Source organism: Drosophila miranda, chromosome 3 (genome assembly GCF_003369915.1).
Source record: "Drosophila miranda strain MSH22 chromosome 3, D.miranda_PacBio2.1, whole genome shotgun sequence".
Lineage (NCBI taxonomy): Eukaryota > Metazoa > Arthropoda > Insecta > Diptera > Drosophilidae > Drosophila > Drosophila miranda.
This window is the reverse complement of record NC_046676.1, coordinates 15,906,443-15,929,374: the sequence shown is the minus strand read 5'-3', so window position 1 is coordinate 15,929,374 and position 22,932 is coordinate 15,906,443. Positions and strand designations below refer to the sequence as shown.

At 45.2% G+C, this 22,932-nt stretch overlaps 2 non-coding genes across 2 annotated transcripts; one reads left to right on the top strand and one right to left on the bottom strand.

Annotated features, from left to right (window-relative positions):
- Window positions 1-13,053: 13,053 nt before the first annotated feature.
- On the bottom strand, window positions 13,054-13,126 carry Trnar-ccu. Its single transcript has one exon. It is a non-coding gene; the product is annotated as a tRNA-Arg (tRNA).
- A 465-nt stretch (window positions 13,127-13,591) lies between these two features.
- Window positions 13,592-13,664, top strand: Trnar-ccu. The gene has a single exon. It is a non-coding gene; the product is annotated as a tRNA-Arg (tRNA).
- The last annotated feature ends 9,268 nt before the right edge of the window (window positions 13,665-22,932 follow it).

Sequence of the window (22,932 nt, the reverse complement as noted above, 5' to 3'; positions counted from 1 at the left end):
TTAAAATCAACAAAAGGAGATGAGAAATATAATATATATAATATTAAAATAATAAAATATGGAATGCAGAAATAGAATATAAAAGTAAGCCATATAGAACTGTATAATTCCAGATTATAGGAAAAGATACCCAAGCGACAGTAAATCAGAGTCAAATGAAATTCCGAATCATCATCATATCTTGGATATTTACCAAAGGTCTTATGGCTGGTGAAACTATCCATGGCTTGTCAAAATTCCTGTTACCGATATTTTAGTATCGGAACGGAACACGAAATCCACGAATCCTTTGATGTTTTTTGCCCACAATTGTTCTCCCAGGGACTCCCAGACTCTTCGCTAGCTATCAGGAAACCACATCTTTATAGCCCTCCTGAACGGCATTACCAACGGCGCTGCACGTAACTTTTAATTGTGAAGACCCGCTGTATATGCTGCCCAAATGTAATTGCAACAATTTGTGGCAGATCTACACGAACTGCGGCCAGATCCGTTGCATGGCGAGCCATTTTCGTTGCACAAATATGACAATTGGCGGCATTATTAAATCGTGCTACGTGCGCTAAATCTGCCGACATCAGAGCGAGAGAGAGAGAGAGAGCGATAGCGCCCGAAAAAGGGCACACTGCAGCCTGGTAGGGCCAAAACAGGTGAGCAACGTTAGTGCCGTTACTCCCACTGTTGTGATAGTTGTGGTGGGAACGGGGACGGGGACAGCCACAGCAGTTGGCCAGGTCAGAGGCAGGAGGACTGGTGGACAGGACAGGGACAGTTGCTGATAGCGCACTCAATTTGCATTCGGACGAGAAGGAATGGCCAAACCAGGTGGAATGACTGCCAGCCAATTACTTTTTATAACTTTCTAGCTGGCACTTCAATCTCGCCCAGAAATTGGTTTTGCCAAAGAGTTGACAGGTTCTCTGGCAGATGCGTAATCAGTGCCACAAAGGCAGCCGCCCGCCCACACATTAACATAATATTACGAGAGGGCTTTAATTAAAAAACCAAGAGCCCAACCCTACGAGTATTTTGCCTCCCAAATTTTTTCTTCTGCGCCCTGCCAAAGTTCCACAAAGTCGTTGGCCATTCCCTGTGTGAGGAAAGAGCTCTCCTGCCTGAAGCATTTAAGGCTGCCCATCCGGCACAGACAATTAAAAACCCTCTGCAGCCCTGCCATTTGCCATTTTATAAGCACAGATTACAGCGTACACGTATACGTAACGCACACACAGAGAGAGCAGAAGGATGAGGAGCACCCTGTGGAAGGACACACACAAACGTGGTCCGATAAGCGGCCAGGACGAGGACGCCCGCCCATCCACACATTCGACTGTCTCTCCTATCTGCTCGGTGTTGTGATTTTATGTTGGTCATAGCCCAGCGTTCCCACCGTCCTGGTCCCTGATGCTCCTCCTCATTGTCTGCTTGTCTACTTTAATGACATTGCACTGCACTTATTTCGTTTCGACTCCTTTCATTTGTGCCTTTCTTTTTTTTGTTATGTGGAGCTTCGCTGTGGGTTCTACCACCTTGTACTCCAGCTTGATGGCCGGCTGTAAAACCTTATGATGGCTTAATTTTAGAGTTTTTAAATCGCTTTTGCATTTTCCATACGTCGCCGGTTTTCCTTCCCTTCATGACAATGTGATTTCAACGCAAAATCAGTTGCGAATTTGCATGGTAAGGCGGTCGGAGAGCTCTAAATGAAGTCATTCCAATGCCGGGCCAAAAATGACTAAACCTGAAATCTCCTGAGAAGCAGAACGGGGCAGGAAGTGGGGAAGCTGCTCAATATGCAATCGCATCTTTAAAGGTGGATCATCAAGGGGTTGTATCATCAGATTTGTGCTTACTTTCTAAATGAGAAAATAGGACATGGAAAATCAGATTTAGCTTACATTTTGGAAATATTTTGTATTAGTTTAAAAAGAAATAATCACAAAGCCGTTCGATAAAGTTTCGATCTATAAAATAATGGTAAACATATTTTAATTTATCAATTGCTTTTCAGGAAAAAACATATCAGAGAAAGCCATAAGCGACCCCCAAATGGACTTCGAAAATGAATTTGTTATGGGGAAAAGCAATGGCTGTAATAGGAATATTCAAGAAAATATCATATCACTCCTAGAGCTAAGTAATGGCCCACAGCTGAGACCCAAATAGAATGAAACGTGTCCGAAATGCGACGAAGAATCTGAATGGGAATCGGAATCATTTCAGAGCTGGGCGTATAATTTGATACTTCATCAATTTCGAGAAAAACCATTTAGTATGGAAATGAGGCAGAAAAGGGGAAAGTGCTGCCGCAAATGCAAATCCTGCTTGTCCTTTCCCCGGAACGGGGATGGCGGACCATCAAAGCGAGAGGGAAAACACATCAACACATGATATGAGCGAGGAAATGGGATAACACAGAAAGCTGAGGCTGGAACTGAAACTGAAAACAGTTTATGGAAATTGGTAAAATTACGCTGCTGCGGGACAATTGCGAAATGGAAATTTGCATGTGATGAAAATATGTCGGCAACAGCGTAAAATCTCCGTAAAAAAGTCCAAGGATACGGTCGAGAGATATGAGAAACAAACTGGCGACAAATGAGCAGAGGAAGTGCATAAGCGGTAAACGGAAGCGGAAGTATTTCAGAATTGGGGACTCGCAGAAGGACGCAGACGCAGAAGGAGACGGAGACGAATCGTAGGGCTGTTAACGCATTTACAAGGCTCGGCGACGACGACAATGAAATATCGCCAAAGATTATCAGAGGCAGGCAAAGGGACACAGAGTCGGTGGCATTTACTTTGCATAATAAGCCGGATTATGGAGGTCGTCGGTCCTCCGTCTCGACGCGGCACGTCCACGTCCACGGCCGAGGAGAGACTCGCGATGACGTTGACAATTGATTGCTGGCCATGGAAATGGCGTGGAAAAATATTTCCCGGATTTCATTAAGCATCCGATAAATAAGGGAGTGAAAAATTTGATTTAAGCATTTGCTCTCCGTCGCGAGCTTCATCATTGAGTTCTTCATTAGCTCAAGGATTGCCCAAGATATATATATTCTGCTGCCACTCTCTTTCCGCAAGTTTCTATCTGACTGGAGGTAATGCTTTTATGCCAGAAATCACTTAGACTTTTGGTCAGCGGAAGTGGCCATAAAATAGCCATGGCGCATCCGCATCCACAGCAGCAGCGGCCGCCACATTCGCAGCCTTGGCCATAAATTCGACTGTGGAATTGAAACTTAAAATGCGTAAAGTATACGCCCTCTCGGCCGGCCGGACGGCCATGTCTGCTGACTTGGAGAGGCCCGAAGAGCAGTTTCAATTTTTATGTGTATTTTATATGCCTACTGTAAATTGCCGGCCATCTTAAGGCCCCTCTTCACCCCAGCCACAGTCCTAGCCACAGCAAAGCTCAAAGGCCAGAGGCTCCCAAATGTTGCCACCGCGCCACGCCGCTTTGCTCTTTCTCTCTCTCTTCCTGGCGGGGACGCCAAAAATTCCACGTTCATGTTCGCAATCGTCATAAATCTTATGGCCACATCTTGAATTTATGTGCCTCCCCCCACTAACAATCCCCGACTCCGACACCGACTCCATTGGAGTCGCATCTCCTTCTCCATTGCCGCACCATTCTGCGGCTGTGTTTTGTGGCTTAGATTAGTAAGTCTGGCATCTGTGGGCGATTTTGTGTATTGATTTTCGGAGCGGCGCTTATTGAATTTGTTTGCTGTTGGCTGGCCAAAAGTTTTTTAATCAAAAGTCTTGGCCAGCAATAGTTTCCTTAAAGTGTTTAGCCAAATGACAGACAGAAGACAGATAAGTCGGAGCAGCGGCAGCAGTGGCAGTGCACTTTGAACGGCAACAATTTCGAAACGCTTCCAATGTGCCCACAAGAAAAAGCCAGAACAAAGGCAGAGCCAGGATAAGCAGAAGCATTTTCCAGTTAAAATATTTACAGCAAAAATGTTTTGTACAGATAGCAAACAAAGGAAAAGGCTCCCCGGCAATCCATCCATCCATCCCTCCCCTACGTGTTTACCCCTGCTTTGGGGCAGATTTCATTACTCGGCAACCAAAGGTCTGACCAGCATTGCCAAGCGGCTCTAAGACAATCAAAGGTGAGCCCGCACACGGCAACGACGACAGTTTGGGGTTAGGGATTGGGATTGGGGTCGGGCTTGGCTTTCTTTTATTTTCCGCATGGCCGCAGCAGAAATCGCAGGGATGTAGACTCTCCACCAGATCCGACGCAAAAGAAGACGCGACCAGCAGGACCAGCGGAGGCAGACACTGCTGAGCTGCATATCCGTTGTGGGGTCGGAGAGACCGCCATGAAAATTGGCGTCTGCCAAACATAAATAAAAAAAGGGGCAAGGTAGACAAATCCGGAATAAATAGCAGCGTTGTCTGCAACCCTCCTGCGGCTGTTTGGAGTGCAGGCGTCACCAGGACTCGGTCTCCGTCTCGGTCTCAGGATTGGGTTTGGGTTTGGATTTATGAAGGTGTGAGACCACTGCCACGTCAGCGTCAGCGTTATGGCAACCAACGGCGGCGCTCGAGACACCTGCCCATGGTGGCAGGCACCGGTCTACCCCTCGTTGCGTATACGCTCAGTTGCACCGCAAAATGAGCGAAAATCGCAGCATCTATTTGCCATGGTAATGGAAATTGGTAAATGGGAAATGGTAAAGGCAATGTGTCTCTTTTAATAAAATATCACCATTTAATTGGTGGGGCCCTACCATACAGTAAAATTTTAAAGTCGCACTTAGTGAATGGGCGGACAGTGAATCTGTGCCTGATTTTTCAGAGGGAATTTACTTTTGTCAGTATAACGTTTATTTGATTAATTATAATGTTAAAACACACTCATCACATGGTTAGTGTTGAAAACGTTAGATAACGAAAATTCTATAAAATATAAATTTATATACAATGAACTCATCCTTCTCCCAAACCGCTCGACCGATTCTTATGAAATTGTTGATGTACCTATGTACATATATTAAGTACAAATTCCGATAGGTTGTAAAGTATTTTGAACCTTCTCGGCGGAAAGCAAAGATTAAGAGAAATGGATCGGTAGAGTATGCTAAAAAATATCTGATGGAAACAAAATTCACTTATGATAAAGAAAGCTTGTAGGAACAATGTTCTGCTCACTTCTTGTTCTCGTTTACGGTTGTATTTCTGATGGGAGACTTAAGATTCCTGATGTGGGGCTCGTCTTTCCTTGACTCTCGAAGGCATTTCTGTGCCTCACGTCAGCATCTGATGGCTAACAGCGGCACTGAGACTGGGACTGGGTGAGTGTCTCCTCCCTAATTAATTCAAAGCCAAGTGCAAAGATTCACACGAATGTGAATGGTAAGAGAGAGCTCTGCCTAAATGGCTGCAATCAATTAAGAGCCAACAAAGTCAACCGTTTGCCATATCGATGTCGGGCCAGCAGCTGTGATAGCATTCCCATCGCCCCAGCATCCAGCATCCAGGCTCCATCTCCCATCTACGAGAGCCAGCAAATTAATGAACAACGCACCCAATTGAAGTAAATGGCAGGAGCGTAAACGAGAATGGAAATGAGCTGGATGACAGGCTCATATTTGCATATTCATGTTGCACAGGGTGAGTGTGAGGCGAGTGTGTGTGGTGTGTCGGTGTCAAGCAGCACCAGCAGCTGGGGCAGGATCTGCCAATGTGTCCATACATATCTGCATCTGCAGTCGTATCCGCATCTGAATGTCTGCATGGGAATGTGTGTGTGTGCGCTTAGCTATTGCTTCCGCCCAACTGGTCAACGAATTTTCTGTGTAAATGCCTTTGGTTTACTTTAATTAGTTGTTTAGTTTGTCTAGCTAAGTGAGTGCCGTAAAAAAACAAGTGAAACTAAAACGCCAGCGAGACAGATGGCAATTGGCAGAGGCAGCCAGCCTCCTCTCTAATGGAACTAACCCCAGAGGGAAGGCCCCCAGTGCGTTCTGCAGTTAATGGACGGGACGCACTTCATTAGATATTCTCTTTCCGATGCTAATAAGCATGCACTCAATGTGCAAATAGTTTGAGAGCTGAAATACGACTACAACTGCAAAAGCTATACACTCAGCTTGTTCTGAGATGAGGCTCAGAGCTTGATGTTTACGGGATTTGTGTTGAGACCCCAAAGTGAACTCTGTTTTAGGGGGGACACAACCACAAAGGCATTAAAGAAATATGTTAAGGGCAAGATGCATACTATATATTGAAATAATATATTAAAAAACCATTGAAAAGTTTAAATTCGAAATTGTTCGCCTAAAAAGTGGAAGAGCTTTTAAATTTGTCTCCCTCTGGCGTCAACAAATTGACGTGTGAAGCCTTCAAAACAACGCCAAATTAGGTCCTGATTCGACACCCACCATCACAACTTTGAAGACTGTCTGCCATGACAACGAAAATTAATAAAAGCAAAACAGAAAGCAGCTAAAGAAGAAGAAAAACCTGCATCTTGGGAAGGCGATGCCTCAGATACCCTTGCAGAATCTATTTACTAAAATATGAATAAGTAACTTTTTGTTGGATTTCGCCCACAGGACCGATTGATCCTTCGAGTATGTCCCTTATATCTGTGAAAAGCTGGAGGGACTATCAGTCATGCTCATGGCAAAGGATAAACTGAAGTCGACCTGCGTCTCAAATATCTGCTTGAGTTCAGTATACCTTTTGCAAGGGTATTAAAAGAGAAACAAGAGTAACAAATATTGTCACATGCATAAAAAGGGCCTCACAATTTAACGCTCGAATGTTTCAACAGACGTCGACATATGTTGGCGTCTGCATGTGTGGGTCTTCGCATATCTGTGTGTGTGCGTGTATGGATCTGCACGTCTACGGGTATGTTTATGTGTATATGTATGTGTGTGCGAGCTGGCAGCGCTGCGTGTATGAAAGTTTTTAATAATACTTGGGCAAAATACCAAAGGAAAAACTTTTATTAATAAAGTTTCTTTCGTCGTTGCACTCCATACGACAAGCCCGGCCAGCAGCCCGCCCGGCAGACAGTGTCTCCCTTCCGTTTTTCTCCTCTTCTGGACACCTATAAGTTTCCTTCCCCTTGGCTCTAGCTCCTAAGCTTTAATTACAGCTGGAGAAAAAACTAAAGACCCCACCCACAGCAGGATGTTGTAATTTTGCATCACATACGCAGAGATATGCAATAAAAGCGTTAAAATGTATGTCTAATGGGGGTTCATGCACTAGGTCTACGATCTGGCAGAAGGGGAAACCATAACTCAAGTTATTTAATGTCTTTCCTCTAGATAAAAAGTGAAAACATCAAGATCGGACATAATAACATTTTCCACCGCATAAACGGCCCATTTTGAAATGAGTAGAGACATTAAGAGGGGGACACTTGTCGCGTTGGCAACAATTGCAACGTCCCCCAAAAGCCTCGTCCCTCGTCCTTTCCATAGATCCACGCTGCATGTTCAAGTGCACAATTTCTGCCTCTGGCGGCAATATTAAAATTTAAGCTGAAATGCCATCGAGTGAAAGGCTGAAAGCAGGCCCGGAAATAGTTTCTCGCGTCTCTCTCTCTCTCTCTCTCTCCATCTCTCTCCCACCCACTCTGCTGCTGTCTCTTTCTGGCTTGCCAATTTCGCTTCCGATTTCGTTGATTCTTTTTCTGTGTTTTTGATTTTGCCGTATTTGTCTGGTGATAGAAATGCAGAGCCGCTGGCAGTTTTACCAGCAACTTTTGCCCAAATACTTTTAATTAAAATTTCAAATTATTTTCGCCTTTCGCAGACGTCGACAGTGTGAAGGCTAGTACAAGGGAGGGGAAGGAGGCAGGAAGCGCAGATGGAGATGGAGACAAAGATGAGCACAAGTACAGTTAGCAAGCGCAATGCCGCACAAGATGGCGTCGGGGCAGGAGGCAGGAGACAAAGCAAGCGGCAGGATCGAGAAATGCGAAAATGCAAAATGCTGAAATATTCAAAGCGCATTTTCAATTTAAAAGTTTTGCGCTCAGGCATATTTATTTATTTTATTTCGTAATTTTTGTTTTTTCTCCCATCATTGAGCTGGGAATGTGGCTGAGATGGGGCTCTTTGACCGAAACTTTGCCTCCAAAGTAGGCAATGTCATCGGAGTGGGCGGGGTTCTTTTGGAAACGAGCAGCAGAGGCAACTTAATGCAATTTCGCTCCAGCAGATTTCATTTGTGTGACAAATGGTGGGCGTGGCCATGCAAATCGCAAATAAAAAGAACTCATTAAAAGTTTATGCCACAAACTTTGGCACCCTACCCCCTGCCCCAGACCTGGCCCACTTTTTCCGCCCAACTGCAACTTGTTTTCCCTCCACTGTATCCACTGTCTCCACTGTCTCCACTGTCCACGAGAGATCTGGAGGAAGCTTTTCCACTGATTGCATTTGTTTGCCTTTCTGCGGTGGCGAGGGCCACGGCCAGAGGCTGGGCTTGGCCCTTGTTCTATTTGTATTTTTTTGGGTGTCATGCTGTAGTTCTGAAAGCGAGTCAGCGATAGCTTATGGTAAAACTATCAATTGCCTGGCAGCCTACACTGCAAACTTTCTGAAACGTTTTTATCTACGATACTGTTTTTCAATATTGTTTTCGGTACTTTCAGAATGCTTTAAAGCACTGCAATCACAGAAAATCAGTCTGAGCGTGACGTCGGGCGCTGCTTAGCCACTGCAAATAGATTTTTTCCTTTTGGCTATAAAATGTATCTGATCTGATCCAGATTCGGCAATCTGGTAGATATTGTCATTTTCTATGATTGTGCGTTTTTAATTTTCCCGTAGCTTCAAAATTGTGGATGGCACAGATTTTCGTCCTTTGCGGAGGCGGAAGGAGGTGAGCGAAGTTTTGAAATATACTTGTAACAGTGACATATCACAGAAGTCCGGATATAAAATTTCACCACAAATCTAATATACCCCTATACTCATTTTAAATATCGGGCATAAGATATATTGCCTACAAAAACACTCGAATTTTGTAGAATGTTTGGTAATAAAGGTATAAACCTTACTAATCTTTTCATGTCTCATTAGGTTCGCAATCAATGTTATTTTTGATTGTTTGTACTTGTCCGGTAGTCCAATAATTCCAATAATCGCACAACTATATCAGGTTTCAATGAACACAGTTCCGACACTCGCTATCAAATCATTAGGGAAATTTCTGTAGAAAAACTGAACTGGAACGACATTCAAGATTTGCTTCTTGTGTTTGATATCCCTCAGGAGCGACACGTGCAGGCTCCAAGTTCAAAAAGTCAATTCAAATTAAACAAGCCATTTGATTCCCATAAAAATGGTAGAATGCGACTGCCAGTATTTAATATCCGCCGCTAAATTCGCGCGTTGCATGTTTACAGAATGCAGGTCGCTTGCCAGGTAGACTCTCTGAACGGGGGCCCAGAGCGAAACGTGGATGGCCACACCCCAAAGACAGGTAAATAAAACTGAAATTATTTTGTACAGCGACAGAAATAATAAAAATAAAGCTATCTAGAAAGGCGGTTTGTGCGCACACACACAAATTAGTCAAAGTGGACCTTGAAAAAAAAAGAATCTGGTACAAGAATGAGAAACGTCGCTGGCGAGGGGGGGCGAGATTTCAATTAGCCGACGGACGGATGACGGCGTGTCCAGCAATTAGGTGTGTTTTAGTCGGCTAAAACGATTCTAATCGTCTGTGCTTGAACATAGATCTTGTCTTTTTTCTTTGATTTTTTGTTTGTGGGCTTGAACACTTTTTTGTTGGCATGTTGACATTAGCGGCAGTTGTAGTCGCCGCCGCCCCTTACTGCAACCGCAATCGCTGGCCCACACACAGATTGCGGTCCGGGCAGGACACAGCCTTTGTCTGATTATACAACTCAGATATGACAAATTTAATTAAGGTTAATTTTCAGTTCACATAACATTTCCAGGCGGGAATATTCTCAAGGCAGGGTATGAGGCTAGGGTATGATGCGAATGGGAGATACTCTGACCACGTTGTAGAGCTTGGGGTATATGGAACTACCACCATCGATCAATGATCAATCTATCGAAGGCAACCCTTGGCAAGTGCCATACCACAGGAGAGTGGCGCCAGTATTCACGTTACCGCCACACCACACTGGAGGTCACTCGTCGCTTTTTCTGGAATAGACACATCACAGGGTGTACTCCACTTCCATCTATACTTTGGACGAATGCCAAACGTTCTGGGGCTGGCTCTGGGCTCTGTTTTATCTGAAATTGCAAATCGAATGCAGTGCAATGCATTTGTCGGAGCAGCCAGGAGAAGGGCAGCCGTCCCATGCCCCCTCCTGTGTGCCTGTGTGTGCCTGTGTGTGTGTGAAAAGGTCAAAGGCATTCGATTAACTTTAATTTGCGCGGCTCTTTTTTGCTTCTTACGTCTGTGAGTGTGTTTGTGTGTGCTTTTGTCTATGTGGGAATGGTAGAGAGTCTCCATTGTTTTGCGGCAGTCGATTCAGTTAGCAGAAACGTTGAGTCGCTGATGTTTCAATAGTTCAGGTGTGCCCCGTTCGAAGCGGCGTGAAAGCCAAACCTACTTCTTCTTCCTGGCGCATCTTCCAGCCTGATAGTCGTCTATGGGGCATAGACGACTTACAATGAACTGTGCTTTGATTTATGCCATCTGCATCATGGCCACCATGTCATAGTTCAACTCCGGCACTGTTGCCCTGCGCGTGTTGGGCGTGGTTTAGCGGTTAACCCACATTGCCAAATACATATTCAATACCCAATGATTTTTTGTGGGTCAATAGCTAATTGCGGCTGCGGCCGAAACTCTGAGAGTCTGAGGCACGCGACAGGCGAACGAAAATGTCACTGCCGCAGGAGAACGGCTGGCTTGGCTAGCCAACGAAAGAATTGGCCAAATTGATAGCCAAATTTGGCGGGCAAGTGACGTGTTTTCCAAGACAGCTCTCGGAGCTTGGAGCCGCAGCTGGGACCCCGAGCGGATCGAGAGTGGGGCGAGTGGGGTGTGGGTCTCAGTCATAAAATATACATAACCAATCGAATATGCTGTGTTCTGCCAGTCTGCCAGGCCGGACCGGCCTAGTCTGTCAGTTAGTTGAAATTAATTTGCACAGCCAAGCAAAATAATTTACGGTCTATGCTGAGTTTTCCCCTCCTCCCTGCCACCGCATAGACGACCAGATAATTGAGGTGGACCTGAAGATGTGGGCAGGTTTCGGTTTCTGGCTGCAACTTTTTTTTGTATACGCTCATTGCCGGACGCGTGACATATCACGAAATTCTGTTAACGGCTTTTCCGAAAAGTTAGTGCCGGCCGAAGGAGCGACGGAGTTGTAGGAGGAAGAGGTGGCCAGAACTGGAAGCTGTCAATTAGTTGTAGGTACATCAAGCGAACACGTCGTCTACTGGCACCGAATCGAATCGAACTGGTTTGGCAAGCGCTCAGCCAAAATAAAATTCGTTTTGATGGAAAATATTATTTTTGAGGTAATCATGGAAAAACGATTCGGTGGTGATATTGCAGTGGAAATCGAAAGGGAGAACTCTTTGGAAACAACAGAGGGATAGTCAACTCTAAATTGGAAAATCCTCTTCCATAACCCATTTGGCTATATCGAATGGCAATCTCTTGCTCTCGATTGGAATAGTGTTGCTCAGGAGTTTGCTAATAAATGCGAATTTCGAGAATCGTTCGGACATACGAGCTGTGTTAATTGCTGGCCAGAAATTGCCCTGCTCTCGTTTGCAGCTGGTGGCACACAAATCTTGTCACCGTGCACCGGGTCCAAGGCAAATATTCACGCAGCATGCAACTAGGCCGTCATCAGCAGCCCCCCCAGTGGAGATTGGAGGCTGCGTCGGCGACATTCATTTCTCATTTGATCTTTATCGCCTGGCAACATGCAAACATGCGGCCTGATGGGCACAGCCCTCCTCCTGACTCCTCCCGGGTCGCCTCGCCGCCTTGCTGCCACCACCTTCGTTCCACCCAGCATCTCCATTGACTGTCGGACGGACCTCTGATACTGATTGTAATCAAGATTGGCTTTTGCATGCGCCCGGCTGCCAAAGCGATTTGTGGCCTGGAAAACTTTTTCGCTGCGTTGGCTTTTCATTTCTGTGTGAGTGAGCGACATTTCAAGGTTTTCTTCGCAGCAGTTGCCTCGGGGCACATGCCACTCCGGGCCACGCCCCTCCGTCGGTCCATGCCGCACCGAAACACTGCGGCTGCTGCCTCTCTTTTTCAATTTGCAAGTTTTTAATTTCCATTCGGTCTCTAATTAGTGTGCCATGTTCCAGATGGCCAGACCCCAGAACCGACCCGGTGATCTGGGTCGCGCTACAAGTAGCACGCACAATTCGGACACCTTGCACGGCTTCAATTCGGGTCTCCATCATTGCCGGGACAGTGCCCGGACTCCTAGTATAATGTTTGTGTACAAGTAGAGACAATGGATGGGTGTAAATCATGTTCGCTGTCTGTCCTAGACTTGACTTGACTTTGCTTGACTTGTGGTCAATGGCTTGTGCATAATGGTTGCCCCAAAGAGCAACACCAACACCAACAGCAACAACAACCATCGAGTCTTGGGGCATTTGCAAACAATGACATTATGCTGACGTTTATTAATCGCATTTGCGAAATTAATGTCGTGACATTTTCGGTTTAATGTAGTTGTAATAAATAAATGCGCCGTTTTTCCAGACACTAACCGAAAAACACACAAGTACAAAAATCAATAGTCCCATAGACAGGCAGCAGACAGTTGCTGTTTATGTAATGCCAATTTGCATATAACAAATGGGCCAATAACCTGCTACTTTAATACGAACTAAAGGCGCGGAAACTATGTCACATTCCTTTAGTACTAGAACATTATTATTTGAAATTACCTTTCTAGTGTTTCTTATTTATGTTTAAACAAATCTTTCTAGTATTTCCAGTATTATTTTTATGAAAAAAATATGTTTTTTGAACAAGCGAGAAGAAAACTAAATGATAAAGAGAATAAAAATAAATTTCAAAAAAGCTACTTCTCCTTACCCCAGATGGGACTCGAACCCACAATCCCCGGCTTAGGAGGCCGATGCCTTATCCATTAGGCCACTGGGGCACGTCTTACTAAGTGGCTAAGTGCGAATACAATCTACGGGCAGAACATGCGCGTAGATAGCAAAGCAGATTGTACATATATGTACATGTACATATGTACAGCAGTCTGTATGCGTATTTACACAGCTGTTGATTATTTACTTTATGTTCCTTGAGTTCCTCCATTCTTACCTGTAAAATCGAAATATAAAGCAACATCGTTGATATTTGAATATTAAATATTAATATTAGAAAACATATTTTAGATTATACACAAATGGCGAATGTTCTTAATAACGAAAAGAACAAATATAACCCAGAAATGAAGTCAATATTGTTCTTGATTCGTTTTTCCATTGAAAAATACCTTTATTTACCCAGTTGTTTTCCTCCAAAGAATGTTCTATTGTTTAGTGGTTGGTTCTTGCGTTGCTCTCCGGCAGCACACGCGCAGCCTATGGCGGATTTTTGTCAGCACATACAATATGCCCCAGTGGCCTAATGGATAAGGCATCGGCCTCCTAAGCCGGGGATTGTGGGTTCGAGTCCCATCTGGGGTAAGGAGAAGTAACTTTTTATTGTGTGTTTCTACAATTTTTACAGTTATACTATTTGTAAGAACTTATCTATATATCAACATGATTTGTTAAAGTTTTAATTATATTCTGTTTAGTCTTTAGCACCTGAGAATTTCTAGGCAGAAACAATAGAATACTCAAATATAAGGAACGAATTTTAAGGTTATCTAGACAGCAGCGTCTCTGGCGGGTATCCCTGCTGTATATTCGATGTCACATCAAATCAGATTACCACCGATATGCTGCCACTCCCCGCAGCATAAACTATGAAAAGTAGTCGTGGCAGTTGACATTTCGCTGTGCCACTTCCACTAAATTTAACAACTTTACAAGCCAACATCTTTTAATATCGTTTTCACCCCGGCTTTTAAATGGCAATCAACTTTCTGATGAGTTGTCAAAAAGGCCGCACCGTCTGCTGACTGACATTAGGTGGCTGAGTACTGTTGCTGCGGTTGTTGCATCATGGGGTGTGGTGTGGCATGCCATCGACCGAGAGATCCACTCAAAAGTTTGCCAAAAATAGCAGCTCATAATTTCACTTTCGCTATCTGAAATATGCATGGCCATAAAATATGCCAACGCCAAACGACCAAATGGCCACCCAGGGAGACGACGCTCGGCAGTCAGTAGGAAGGAGGCACGACAGGCAGTGTCTGATGGAGGCCAGTACGTATGTAGATGGAAGACCCATTCCTGGCATTAAAGTTGCATACAGGCAGCTCTAGAGGAAAAAAAGAAACAAAAAAAAATACCAAAAAGAGTGCCCGCATAGTTTCATTTGCTTTGCGATTCCACCAAAGTTCGGCTGAGGATGCGGTGTAGCTTAGGGCGGAGGGATAGGGTCGGGATTTGGGGCTGCCTCATCATTAATGTAAATTCATTGTTGCAGTGGGGGAGGCAGATACCTAGTGGGTGTGGCTGTTTCTGCTTGCACTACAGCATTTCATACTAAATATTTGATATGAATTCAACTTTCCCACGTACTCATAATCCATAAAGTGTAAAAAAGAGTAGTCCGGAGACTGCTCCCGACTAAGCAAATGACCTGTAATAAGATAAACATAAATATAATCTATTTCTGGATAGGGGCGTTCGAATAAAGCCAAGTTGTTGGTTACCAGTACTGTTTATGCAGCTAGATTTATGATTCCTCTCCATCCGAATCATCGCGTCGGACATACTCTCAGTTTCCTCCCAAGTGTAGAGTTTTGCACAAAATTAATGACTAGAGCACTTTTGGCATCAGGTCGAATCTAGGCCAAAGTCCGACCCGAGCCCAGGCCGAGGCCCAGGCCCAGCCCAGATTCGACGAACAGCCCACAAAAGCTGGCGGAAAAAGGCATTCTCTCAACTTTATGGAATGCATTTCTCTGCAGATTGCATTTGTTGCATTTTACTTAATTGAAAAAGGCCAGCAATGTGGGGGAAGGCCGTAAAAGGACAATATCGCTGGTTGTCCCTGGCCCTCTATATGGGATGCATGTGCACTTCATAAAGCTGACAGGGCCCGGCACAGGAGCGGCTATAAAAGAACATGACCAAAGCGGGCGACGAGGAGACAAACACACACCAAAATAGACCGCCAACAGGCACAAACAGGCAACAGCAACAAAAACAAGAGCCCAACCAACATCGCTGGCGGTGGCAGCAAACAACGAGCTGCAAAAATTATCTACTCAGATTATGTCGAGATTAATTACATACGTTGAGCGCCATTGTCTTGTCAATAAATTGTCGTCGTCGTCGACGTCGCCCGGCATCGTGTGGCCCAAAGATAAGAGAGAGCCTCCGACTACCGAAATGTTAACTGGCTTTTCTTTTTTATTTTTTTTTTTTTTTCCAGCATTTTCTGCTGTTGTTTTTGGCTGATGCTGTCAAAAATTGTTGCTCAACCGAACCGAAGCGGAGAGGAGCCAAGCCTTTGGCTCAGCCACCGCCACCGCCATCGCCGGGTTGCTAATTAATTTAGAAATGTTACCCACCAAAGGGAGCGCCCCATGGTCCACCGTTAGCCGCCGAATAATAATGAAATGATATAGGTTTAATCCGCCAGATAAGCATCGCGCAGCATCCACCAGCCAAAGTGCTTGCAAAGTGCGCGTAAATTAATGGGGCGAAAGGGGCAGCGACTCCTGGCCCGGTCCATGTGAAGATGTGGCCAGCGATGAATTTAGTGCATGTTAAACGCCGAATGGTCAGAGTAAATTTCAGGCCGCGATGCCGATGCAGACCTCCTTAGATGTGGCCGTTGAGGCTGGGGCTAAAAGTAAACGGAGGTTGGGCTTCCAGAGCATGGAAAGGGCCGACTAGAATGGATAAAATATAGGCGAAATAGAGCTCCAGATGAGTGTTTGCTTTTTGCAAAGAAGTGCACAGTGCCTACAAATATTCAGAATTAAATAATTACGATAATATTTAAGCTTAAGTCTAGTTTCGCTTTTGATTAGACCAAAGCCATTTCACAGAAAACAAAAGTGTAGTCTTGAATTTCATTAGATAATTCTTGAGTGCCGGACATGTGCAATGGCTTGTCTCTACCCACACGGTAGATTAATTAACAGTGTTATATTTCACACAAGCGAGCAATTATCTGCTGGTTAACGCTCATAATTCATAATTAGCAAAACATGCCTAGAACTGAATGAAGAAATATGTAGCCGTGCACTGTAACACTGTCCTCTGTCCGAAGGTAAATAATTAATTGAATTAAAACTAGTTAAAGCTTAGACAATTTCTCTTTTTGTGCAAATCAGTGTATGATTGCAATAAGTTGCAATTCCTTTAAGATATACTATGTACGAGTAAATATGACTACCACTTGTGGACTGTATCATCGGGGAAATCCCCTTGGCTGTGTACAAAGCATTTCCATTACTTGGGTACTCATTTTGCAAGTGCAACCGCCTCCACATCCACACTTTCGAGTAGTTGACTGTTTATTTTTGGAAGTTCCATCGATGGACAGGGGGTAAACTTTTGGGGCTTTCAAGCTGTTTACCAACCACGCTCCCCAAAAGCTCTGATCCTCCAACCTCTCTCACACACACACACAAACACAGAGGAACGCACATGATTTCCCAAGTGTGTAACGGTACGGACTCGACATTGCCGCCATTTTGCTGGCGGCCATTTCTCGTCTGTCGCCGTCGCCGTCTCCGTCGCGTGCCGCCTGAATAATTGATGCCGTGATGGGTTAAGAGTCGGCTGCGTCTGAGTCGGCGTACTTACGTATACTTCCTATTAATGAGTTCTCACTGCCTATATACATAATGTATATAATTTATAGGCCTGTGGATGCGGCCCACCCGCCCACGTCGTAGTTGACAAATAAGCGCTTAAGCAATTTGCCACCGTCGCAACTTCAGCATCCCAGCAGGCTTCATAAGTGAATATTAAATAAATTTTCCAGTTATTGCCGCCACAAGCTGCCTGAGCTGTCTGAGCTGCCTGATGGCGAGTTCTACAATGTGAGGGGGAGCGATGTGGGGCTGCATACAACTTGTAATTAATGTCAAATATTTACACATTTGCTGGAGAGATCAAAGGTCTGCCAGTCAGTCTCTCAGCAGCGTTGCTAATTAAATGAGTATTTATATTCAAATTACACAAAACTACTTAAAGGATTCGCCCTGCCAAAGGGGCAGGTTGGAGCGGGAACTGGAAGGGTTTATCTAGGAACAGCTGGCGGCTATGCCAATCCTTGACTTGGGAAAAAATGCGGACCAACTACCCTTCCTTTGGCAAGACCACCACCACAATGAGGGTTTACCAAGAGAAAGAAAGATGAGGGCAGACTATATATTCACTTCATTTAGAAATATTAAATAAGACAAAATTGTTTACACATCAAAAATGTTTTTAATGAACTTTATGCTCAAAGACCTTTGATTATTCTATCGATTCGACAGCGTTTCACGTTCCAGGTCACGCTCCTAACAACCTTTTTTATTGAGTTGTGCCACAATTTGTCACAAAAGTTTCTTTAAACATCCTCGAACGCTCGTAGAGGTAGACCAGTGCTATCTAGCTTCTAGCTATTGTTGCACTTTGCAATTTGACGAATTTAAACAGAGAACAGCAGCAGCAGCGGCAGCAGCTCATACAATTTATTTCGAGTGGGGGCGGGAAAATCTATGTGCGATTTCAAAATGCATTTCCGTCAAACCGTATTACGGGCTTAGCCGTGACAAGAACCATACGGCCAACATGTTCCAAGCTCACACACGAGTGCATTTAACCGTTACATGGCCTACGCACATGTCTCTGTATTTGTGTGTGTGTGATCTGTTGTTGCCTGCCTGCACTGTTGCCACGGCCTAAACGGTGCTCCAGTGTCCGGCTATCAGGGCTTTCGGCTCCGGTACTGTTGCGGCTCTGTTAGCGGCGTCCGTAACGGAAATGTTGGCGCACACGAAATGCATTTTGTACCCGAATTTCCTACTTCCGGTATCTTTTTGACAGCCCCTGCCCAACCAGTCGGGAGCGTGGGAGAGTGAGCGGAAATGAGCTTATGTGCATGCGGCCGGGAAACTAACCCACACTCTCCGACGCTCTCTCTATCTCTTCGTGGCTCCCACGCACATGGGAGCTTTTCTCCACATATGCTCGCGTTCGTGTGCATTCGTGCCACCGAGCCGGAAGTGACCGGGCAGCGCCGAGCATTGCATGCATTCGCGGAAGCTTGTGGGGCTTTTAAGCTCCGTTCTGCTGTGCTTTCGGCTGCACTTGCAACAACACTGCGACAAAAACAACTTCGTCAGCTTTCTGGGGGCTCTTCTTTGTTGGGGGCCACTCACGTGTGCCACCGATTCGACTGAATGACTCATTGTACTGCCGGGAGTAGTGTGTTGCCGGGTTGATTGATTGGTTAATGAAGTTATTAGATAGGTGTGATTGTCGGACTACCTACGCTCAATGCCACCCCGGCAGCATGGCAATGTGGCAGGCAAATTAAGTGCCTCATTAGATCGTTTTGATAGCTGTGCTGTACCTGTGCCCCTGTGGGCGGTGTTATAATGCTAGGTATGCAATCAAAATGAACACAACTGGAACTTGATTTGTTTCCCATGGTTAGTGTGGCATTAATTGCTTCAATTTGGTTCAAATGGGTTGAGATGTCATTGATAAATTGTAGATATTCCAGATCCATCAATATTTCCTCTGCAGAGTTATGCGGTCATTTGCAACACTGAAATGGCGCTTTACCAACACTAATAGACGCTCTAAAGAGACTTAACGGACGCTCATCCCAAAATACCCTCTCTCTTTGAGCCATTTAGTCTCTTTCCCATACCAAAAACGAAGCAAACCAAAACCGATTCAATCCAATTCCGCTAGAGAAATATGATAACAGCTTTGGCCGCTTGTCACTAATGCTGACAAGGTCACATTGTCAACGTCAGTACGCGTGCGTAAACCAATAAAATTTGTCTAAAACGGCCAAGACAATAGCCAAATAAACAAGGCCTAAACGGGCTGCGGACAGATCGCAGCGGGACGGTAATGGGGCAGATACATACATAGATCGCTGGCCAGGGAGCCCGGGAGCCAGAGAGCCAGAGAGGCGCAGCTAAACTGGCTTTAATGATTCAATCCCAAATATGGGTGTCAATAAGTTAACAGACAGACAATGTTGCACTTGCTGCAGCCAAAAGCGACCGCAGCCGCGGCCCCAGCCCCAGCCGCAGCCCCAGCAGAACGGGTGCCCCTACGAGGAGCATCGACTCTCAGACGCGGACCCAGACATCTCCAGGCTGCTGCAGAAATTATGAAATGCATTTAATTTTGTTGCACACTTTTTGTGCGGTCCAGCAGCTCCGCCACAGCTAGCTCCTTAGCTCTGTGGGCCTTTGGAAAATCTATAAAAATTCCATTGACCATAATTTAAGCCATCGACATTGGCATTGGACTTGCTCGTGGTCTTGCTCTTGGACTCGGACTCGTACTCGGACTTGGTCTTGGACTAGTGCACACTGTGTTTGGCCAACTGTTTAAGGAAGCAAATGTTTCCGTGCAGCTGCCAACTGGTTGACAACTTGTGTGGACCTGTGTTTTATGTGCCAGTGGCTGCTTCTGGTGGTGGTGGTGGTGGTGGTGGTGGTGCTGCTGCCGCTACAGTTGGAGATGCAGTGGCTGGCTCGGGTTTATATTGCAATCTGTCCGCAATCATGTCACATCGTTCCACAACTGGTTCTGCCTGGGTCACTGGCTGCTGCTGCTGCTCATCCCCAGCCTCATCTGCTGCTGCTACTGTTTCTGCTCCCGCTCCTGCTCCTGCTCCTGCATGCGGCTAATGAGCTCCGAGGGCGTTGCAGCACTGCGCTGAGAGGGCATTTCATATAAAATGTTTATGGCTGTCATTGACCAAGGCAATGGTGGGAGCGAAAGCTCCAACCCATAAATCTCAAGTGAATGCCAGTCGAGCATCCAAGGATGCATAAAACTTCTGACATTACGGGTAAGAGCCAGACACCCGCGCTGGAGAGAGAGGGAGAGTGGTAGTCTTTTGCCAGGACATCAAAAGTTGCTCCTGGCTGGCCGTAAACAAATAAACAACAATCTGGGAAAACAACTGGCCAAGAATTTGCTGCCAAACAATGGCCAAGCCTGTCCAAGAAGCAGTAGTAGCAGAGCAGAAAAAGAATTGTAACGCAGTCAACAAGGACACTGTCATAACTTTTTTAATGTTCCGTGCGGGGCGACTGAAGGGCGACCAGGGCTGGTCAGACAGCTGACAGTAGATAAATTCTAAGCAAAGCAACTTTAGCTGGCTTTGGCAGCCAAGTTGCAGCCCGCCAGCAAACTTGCCCAGACATTTCTCTTGGCCACATTGCGCTCTTTGACAAATCGCAAAGTGCACCCAAGTCGGTCCAAATAAAAGGCCGAAACAAAGAACAGGACAACAAAAAATCAGCTGGAAAGCGGCGCTTCGGCTTTCTTAGGATTGGCTCTGTCCGAGTCCTGCAGTTGTCCTCCTGCTGCCGGACCCCATAAATCTCACGGGCTACTTAATTTTTCAGTACCCGCTTGCATATAACTTCTATATCATTCTGGGGTATCTGGTCCGTGCCACCTTGCTGCACAGAGCGAGTCCAGCATGCAAATGTGATGGCTGTCCCATGCAATTGACAGCTGACACAGTTGGCAAAGTCCGACAGGCCAAAGAGTTGAATGGGTTAGAGAGGGGTTTAGTTTGGCTTGGTTTGATTTGGTTGGGACGGATCACTCCGATATTGGGCTGCACTGAATTGCCAATTGCATAATTGATTACTATTGTCTGTAGCTTAAATTGGATTTGTTCGATGCGTGCAAATAAATATTTGAAGTATCGAATGCACATACAAGGAATATGTACATACTAGTATATGATATTCGTATGTCATTCGGAATCCCTGTGAACGTTGGTTCAACTTATGGACTCGGGGAAATATTATTTGGCAGAACAAATTATATCTGTTGGTAATAACAATTTGAAATTAATTTCATTGCAAATAGTTAAACGTAAAGCATTCATGCTCTCATATAGTAGGTATATTGAAACGGCAGAGAAACCAATTTACAGAAATTAAAAATCGAATCGGTGAACACCCATAGAGACACTCAGCTTGATAATAACTCGTTTTCGGTTGTACAGCTAATAGTATGGAACACTGATATGATACCTGCACATCGGGTATACAAACATCGGCAACATTATTCACCTGTTCTTTCTGTGACAAACCTCTCCTCAAATTAGATATACCCTGTGCAACTGATACCTGGTTAAACAAAAAAACAATCAACTGCGTGTAACTTAATTAACAGTTTGATTGATTGGACTTATTGTACTGCTGATATAATCGTGCCGGGACAGACTGACTGACAGGGAAATGCAGAATTATTTTTAACCAAAAGTCACGCACGCACTTATTATAAAACGAAATGCAGATAGAAGCTCGACCATATTTGAATATGTTAATTGCGGAGACAAATATTGGCGCTGGCTCATTATTTTGCATTTTCGAATCGAACTGGCCAGCTAATACTGCGATTTGCATTTCAATTATGACTTCAATTTCGGATTGGGTATAGCGCCAATCAACGGAGGGAGTTGGAGTGTGTTTATCCAGCATATTTACACGTTTAGAATTTGTAAATCTCTGAGCATAGGTTTACCAGATGGGGAGGGTTCCATCCACAGATTCCTCTTCTAATTACAACCAAAATGGCTGCTGGAACACCTGAACATCCGCAAATAGGAATAAGGACTGTAATTTGCGGCCCGTCATTGCATTAGCATTGAAAAGAAATAAAATATAATTTATTATCAGCCGGTTGTCATTGTGACGGCACAGAAGGCTCTGCCAATTGGGTGTCGATGCGAAATTATTAATTTTCTCGCATTGCTCGTCGTCCCAGGGCTCACGAGCCCTTCCTGTCCAGGCTTTCCTTTCCCGGACGGCGTGTGAATGTGACGGCGAAGGCGATGGCAACGGCGATGGTGAGTGTGGAATGCGTTTGCCTTCGCCTTTGCTTTTCCTTCGAACGCATCATTACGATAACAATCGCAGCTAAACGGCAGCGACAGCAACAGCAACAGCAACAGCAACAGTTGCCAATGTCAGATGCTGCGAGGTGGATAGCTGGATGTTCGTCTCGGTCTTCATTTAAAATTCCTGGCGTTGCTTAATAATGCAAGATTCATGTCGATATGTCAATGCGTTTGCGCGCAATCGATCATTTTGGCGAGAAGGAGATGGCTGTGGAGCTCTGGAGCTCTGGAGCCCGGGACCTCTGGACCTCGAGCCGGATCACAGAGCGGACGCGTCCGTGGGCCCATATCACAAACACACTCTCCATGGCCTGTCCTTGTTTGACATAATGTCGCCAGATTAACAGGGGCGATAAACCATCAGGCAGTTGTTTAGTTCGAAGCCATTATCTCCGCGAAGTTGGCAATTTTATGGGACGGCTTATTACACGATTTGGTCACGGCTAACAATACATCACGCAGTCACACGACCAGTGATAAGGTCCCGGAGAGCAGAACAGACGGACAGACCAGACCTGGACGAAGACAAAAACTTATCAATTAAGCAGTTGGTGATCTCTCTCTCTCATTACATGAGCGCTACTGTCAAATATCCAATAATTTATGGCACGCTCGTTCCAGCCAGCGATCATTCGAGCATCGACCATCAACCATCGACAATCGAGTACGTCAACTGCTCGCCGAGAAACATTGATTTATGCCTGCCTGTCTGCCACT